Source organism: Physeter macrocephalus, chromosome 13, assembly GCF_002837175.3.
Source record: "Physeter macrocephalus isolate SW-GA chromosome 13, ASM283717v5, whole genome shotgun sequence".
Lineage (NCBI taxonomy): Eukaryota > Metazoa > Chordata > Mammalia > Artiodactyla > Physeteridae > Physeter > Physeter macrocephalus.
Window position 1 is genome coordinate 14,388,547 of NC_041226.1, and position 7,200 is coordinate 14,395,746.

Genomic DNA, 7,200 nt, shown 5'->3' on the forward strand with positions numbered 1-7,200 from the left:
TCCCCCTCCGCCACCTGCAGTCTCCGCCCGCGAAGGGGCTTCTAGTGTGCGGACACCTTTCCTCCTTCCCAGCTCCCTCCCACTGGTGCGGGTCCCGTCCCTATTCTTTTGTCTCTGTTTATTCTTTTTTCTTTTGCCCTACCCAGGAACGTGGGGAGTTTCTTGCCTTTTGGGAGGTCTGAGGTCTTCTGCCAGCGTTCAGTGGGTGTTCTGTAGTTGTTCCACATGTAGATGTATTTCTCATGTATTTGTGGGGAGGAAGGTGATCTCTGCGTCTTACTCTTCTGCCATCTTGAAGCTCCTCCTGATTTTTTATTTAATCATCTGATTTTCCTTGTAAGAATGTAAACAAAAACTAAAAATAAATGTAAAAATTGTAAGTGGTTAAAAGAGGATTATTGCAAGTTCAGTTTCAATGTGGATATATTTTCTTTTTAGTTACAAATAATATTTACTAAAGTGAAAATTCACTATAAGTACTTTGGAAAGAAGCACCTTGGCCAGGGAACAAGAGAGTAACATCCCCAAGATGGCGGCATGACTAGTCTCTCTCTCACAAAAAGAACGACTAACAAGTATTCAGGAACAAGATACCACTGAAAGAGTCCTAGGACCCTCAGGGGAGAGGCTGAAGCACCTCCCTGCACCACGGAGACCGAGACAGACTACACTCTGGGGGCAGAAGGGTAAGAGAATTGGCTCCACATTGACTACATTACCCCTCCCCCAGCCAGCTCAGCACCTAGCAGAGGGGTCTCCCCTGAGCCTCCAGTTCCTCCAGCGGGAGAAGAGAGCCCAGGGGGGACACCCAGCCTCCCCCCAGTATTGTGGGTCACTTTGTGGGAGCCCCTACTGTGATCTTGCCCCACAGGGATTGCAGGGGAAACTGCAGAGCACAGGAAACAATTACTGACTAGCTAGGGAATATGTTTTAAGATTGGCCTTTTGTTTCCCCATTTTATTCTAGAAACTGTGTGGCTCAGAATAGTGAGGAAAGACAGTGGTGCTTCCTCTCATTATGAGAAGAATGGATGACGTTAAGTTGTCAAAGAGAGAAGAATTTTAAGGAAAAATAAACAAACATCACAATTTTTGTCTCTGTATAAGAAACTCTCACCCAGAGATATATGTGTTAAGAACTGGACAAATATTTTGAAATATTTTACTGAGCCAGGGAAACTGTGAAACTTATTCTCCACATAAGACATATACAATATTTAGTTCACAGGAACGTCTATGTGATAAAAGATGTGAAGTATTGTTGTCTAGGTATTAGAGTTAGTTTGCTATTCTTCCAATGAATGAGTAATATCCCTCAAAGGAATTAACTAAACTTTAACTAACTTTAAAGTTTTTCCATCCTAGAAAATTTAGTTTCTAGGTATATTGCAATAAGTAACATACAACAGCAATAGTAATAGTGTTCCAATTACAAATTCTGTGCAACATATTACCCCCAAAACTTAGTAGCATAAAATAAAACCATTTTATTATATCTCATTGGTTCTCTGGAACAAGAATTTGGACAGGACTAGGCTGGGTGATTTTTGGCTCCTTGCACTGTTGACTGAGGTCACTTATTGGTGCTCCAATTATGATGGATAGGTTTGTTTGGAGAGTGCAATACAACTACACTTGCATTTCTGGGGGTGGATGGAAGACTGAGTTCAGTTGGGACTGTCAACCAGAGTGCCTAAACGTAGTCTCTCCACCATGGCAGTTTCAGGGTACTTGGATTTCTTACATGACAGCTAGATTTCTTCACAGCTACCATCTCAGGACAAACAAGCAGAGCCGCATCACTTCCACCACATTTTCTTGGATAAAATTGAGCCATTGGGTCAGGTCAGGTTTCAGTGACAGAGGAATTAATCTCCATGTCTTGATGGGGAGCAAAAAGCTGATATTATGGAAGCACTTAGAGAATGGGAGATGTTATGGCCATTTTTAGAACACACTCTGAAAGATGCAATTTGGAAACTCATTTATTACCTAAGTTTACTTAAGTAATAAGTGGCACGTCTGGGACTTTAACCTAAGCCAAGCATGACTCCAAAGAGTTTTCCATAGGAATTTTTAAATGGATCTGAGCGAAATAGACAGAGAGGCATAGAAACAGAGACAGAGAAAAAGAGAGAGAATACTGTGTTTTGAAAACTCATTTCAGATTACAAATTAAATTTTGAAAATACCAAATAGTTTGCCATTTACCTCTTATTTAAAGGTATTTATCCTACCAATGTATCATTTGAATTAAAGATCCATTAAGGTGAGATTTATTCATCTCTTTTACCTTTTATTCTTTTTTGTAGCATAGTGTCTGATGTAAAGGAAGTAATCAATAAAGATTCGATGAATAAATGAATGAACGCCATGTATAAATGCTGGCAAAGGGAAGTTAATTTGTATTTGAAAAAAATAAAGGCATAGTCTTAAGTATTTTCTAAGACACACAACATCTTATCTTTCCTTTGTATTGCATATTAGAGCTATTACCTATGAAATTATATTCCTAGGTTCTAGATTTAAAGGGCTTAAATATATACATTCCCTTCCCCCTTCTTAACAATAACTTCACATTAAAAATTATTTATATAGAACTATTTTTTAAATATAGTTTGTGTATAACAGTATGTTGGTTATTCCACATATAACATTAACTTAAATAAAATGTTTATAGTATATTAAAATGCTGCAATTAAAAGTAAAAGCAAATAACTTACTATACCTATTTATTTAAAACTTGAGAAATTACATGATTTTTGACTTGCTATTTAAGAAGTTAAATACTTTAAGGTGTATTTAATTAAAATGTATATAAATATATGTCATATGTGGAAATGTGTTTATCCAGCTGTTATAATTTTTTAAAGTAACAGTTAATTTTATTCCACACTCATAAATCTTCTCCCTCTTAAAACATGGGAAATGGATAAATAGTATTTGCTTCTAAATTCTGTCAGAATTTCACAAGGCAATAGAGAGGATTTTTCCATTGCTTAGGAAGGAAGCACTTGGTATAATTTGTTTGCTCAGAGGAAATGTTTCCATATGAGAAAACACAATGTTACCATGGTGATACATCCAAAAAAGCATTTAATAAATTCAGGATGACATAAAACCTATTCTGCTTTAAAAAATAGTCCAGATTTTTAAAATATATGAAATATATGGAGAAATTTATTTTTGAAAACTGTTTATAAAGAAACTGTTTAATAAATAAAAGTCAATATTAGATTTGATATTTCAAGCTTATAAAAAGAAAACTTATTGGATTTCAAGTCAGTCTCTTTATTTCCTTTTACTATGTTTGTTAACATTGGAAAATATCTAGTATTTTGTGGGTAGTGTGAAAGGATCACATTTTATGGGTCTGTGCAGAAATATCAGAGAATATATAAATACACTATAAAATCCATCCAGTCCAGGAATTGGTGGATTTCCTTCTACTGTCTTTATCTAAAATGAGCATTATTCTGTTGACTACATTATTTTCCTAAGCCCTTAGCTGGCAGGATGAAAGGTAACTATTCAATATGTGAGTAAGTCGGTAGAAAATGGCATTTATTACCCATCAGAACCAGAATTTGATTATTGCTAACATTTTTTAATATGGCACTTACCTAGGGAGATAAAGGGAAGAGAGAGAGAAAAAGACAATAAACACAAAAGCAAAACTATGTGCTACACTTTGACTTCTCTGTGCGTGGAATGAGCGACTCTATAATAAAAATAACTTTCTTAGCCTCTTGGACTTGTACGCCCCATTTGGTTTTTCCAGATCAGTCTTTATGGTCTCAGAGCCTCATGGATCATGCCAGCTCTCACAAGTTCAACTGGCTTGTCTGGGTTTTAGCGACCCTGGCTCCCTAAAACCAAGCAAGAATTACTTAATCAATTGAAATTGGCTTTAAACAATTATTTGATGAATCCTTATTAAAGATAGAAATTTTCTGTAAAAATAGCTTATTTAAAAGAATATATTAGTGTACATAAGAATTGATCGTACATGGCAGGTGATGTTAGATGCTTATTGAATAAAAGAACAATCACATATAGATAAATGATTTGGAATTCAGCTAAGAGAAGAAAAGGTAGCAGTTTGGGATGATAAAGTAGTTGAACACAATCAGAACCTGAAACAAAGATGTAACTGCAGTTTGTTTATTTGTGTGGTGATGCCCTGAAGCAGCGGCAGGAAGTGGAGAAGGACAATGAAGCACTGAGCTCAAAGTATTTACCTTTTATACCAAAACCTCCACTACTGGGCTCCCCTGGTGGCGCAGTGGTTGAGAGCCCGCCTGCCGATGCAGGGGACGCGGGTTCGCGCCCCGGTCCGGGAAGATCCCACGTGCCGCGGAGCGGCTGGGCCCGTGAGCCGTGGCCGCTGCGCCTGCGCGTCCGGAGCCTGTGCTCCGCAACGCGAGAGGCCACGGCAGTGAGAGGCCCGTGTGCCGCAAAACAAAAACCAAAACCCTCCAGTACTTTGTAAACATAAGCCCATGAAGTCATCTAATACCTTTGTGACTCGTAATACCTAGATTCATAAGCTGCAGTGTTCTCAGTTCCATTATTCTTAGGAAAGCCAGAAATACTAGAAAATTTTGGTTCTTTAGACACAGGAGAATTTAAAATTCCAGTGACCGAACTGAGGACGTATGAGCAACCTTTACAGAAACTATAGAGGCCACAACATATGTCACAAATAAAACTCTCACGTGACAACCCTAGCAGATGCAATTGTAATTTCTCAGCATCCTCCAGTGCCAAACAGAGTCACAGAGGTATTTTTCCAACAGTGTAAATCACTACCTGCTCACTTTCCATCAAAACATGTATTTTGTTATTTTCCTTAGAAAGGAAAACTCAGAAGAATCTTGGAATTATTTCCTTCTCTGACCAAAGTGATACTGTCATGATTATGTCTATATCGTTAATATTTTCATGGGGCATCTATTCGCAGAGAGGTTTCAAATATAATATTTCATGTAGATCAGATAGGTCCAAAGGTATTATTTTTGTTTACATTTGGGGAGTAGGAAAACCAGTAGTCCTAGAGGCTGAGTGACTTAGCTGATGCCACATGGAATAAGGAAGAGTCCAAAGATTCCACACCCCAGTTCCACTTGACCTCACTAACGTGGAGGGACTGGATAACACCCCTGACTCTAGGGAAAATGCTTGTCCATTGTTAATTCTGTATCATCAGAGAACCTTTGTAGAGTCTGAAAAGAATAAACACTGTCAGAGGAAAGTGAATATCCCTAGGACCACAGTCATATCTCCAGTGAAAATGCAGGGCTTATTTCATTTCTTTGTGTTGAATCGAATTAAATTCTTGCATGAAAGAATTTATCAAAATAGTCATTAGGTAGAAATTTTTAAAAGCATAAATCCTGTGCAAATGATTGGGTCTTAATGGAGCAAGTGAAGTCATTTATTTTCTTTGCTAAAGCTAACATCTGGTAAATTGATAGCTCCCTGTACTGTAGTTGAATGGCAATAACAAAAATACTGTTATCACACCAATGGTTGACCAATATAAAGAGTAAATGTTATCATCCAGAAAATAATCCCCTAAGAAAATGTTTTTCTAACTGACTAGCAAAGCTGGCACGTGGGGAACCTACACGATGAGACAAATTCGTTTCTTAGCAACAGGAGAATAAAACCGATTGAAATATGATGAGTTTGACAATGACAACGAATGGGGGAAAATCAGTGTAACTTGAAAAAAATCAGCAGGAGAGAAGTTGATATTGTATAGATGAAAGCTGCAGAATGCTTTTAGTTTGAAAAGATTTTGAGCATAAACCCAGCTTGTATAGGAGCATGATATTTGTGGCAAAACAAAAATCTGAAGAAAGAAAATTTGTTTTATAGAAGAAAATGTTCCACTGTCTTTCATTATATTGGAAACTCTTACAGTCTAACAACCAATATATTAAGGAATGATAGTAAAGGAATAAATCATACTTGTATGCTTTTTAAATGCTATGCTGGTGAACTAATCAAAAAAGGAAACACATTTTACAGATTAACAGGAATTTTATTACCCTAGGAGGGAATTTTCACTAAAGATCATGATAGATCAAAAATGTTAACGCATTTTCTCAAAACTGATTTGAAGTTTCAGTGGAATGGGGAAATTTTAATACACAATATAAATATCTAATTCAATGCAATGAATACTTTTGATTAATAATAATAATTTACTGGGTGCTTACTATGAACCAAGCTCTTCCTAATCAATTTATATACGTTATTTTATTTGATCTTTACAACACCAGTAAAAGAGACCCTTATTTTTCTCATTCCACAAAGGAAATCAGACACCTAAAAAACTTTGCGGTAGGCAGAATTCTAATATGACCCCTAAGAATCCTACCCTGTTACGTGCACACTCCCTACCTCCCCTGGTGTATATAATTTCCCTTCCCTTAAAAATAGGCAGAAGAGTGAACATAACTGTTAAGTCACTTCTGTGATTAGGTTACCAATTCGTTCACTTTGTGTTAATCAGAAGGAGTGTTATAGGGTGTACTGATCTAGTTAGGGGAATGCTTAAAAGTGACCACTTCTTGAAGGTAGAGAGATTGGAAGTGTGAAAGAGGGCCATGTTATAAGGACCTGAGGGATGCCTCTAGGAAATGACAGCAATCCCTGCTGGCAGCTGGCAGGGTGACAGGGACCTCAGTCACACAGCTGCAAGGGGGGGGAATTCTGCCCATGACCAGTGAGCTTGGACAAGGGCCTAGAGCTTTAGCAGGGAGTCTTAGCCCTGGAAGTCACCTTGATTTCACTCTGTGAGCCCTTAAGAAAAGGACCAGTACCCAGGAAAATGACATTCAGCAATTTCAAGGTGATTAATGGGTGTTGTTTTAAGCCATTAAATTGGTGATAATTTGTCATGCGGCAATAGAAGAATAATACAGTACATAAAGTTCTACTGTCATAAAGTGAGTGAGATGGAAACACAGGGCAGTCTGGTGATGGTCTCGCTTTCAAACATCTTCATATCAATCCCATATAAATTAGGGTTTTTTGTTTGTAACTTACAGAAATTGACTTTGGCTAACTGAAATGGAAATAAAAGGATTTCATTTCATATGAAATACTGAATATCTCACACAATTTTTTTTTTTTTTTTTTTTTTTTTTTTTGTGGTATGCGGGCCTTCCTCTGTTGTGGCCTCTCCTG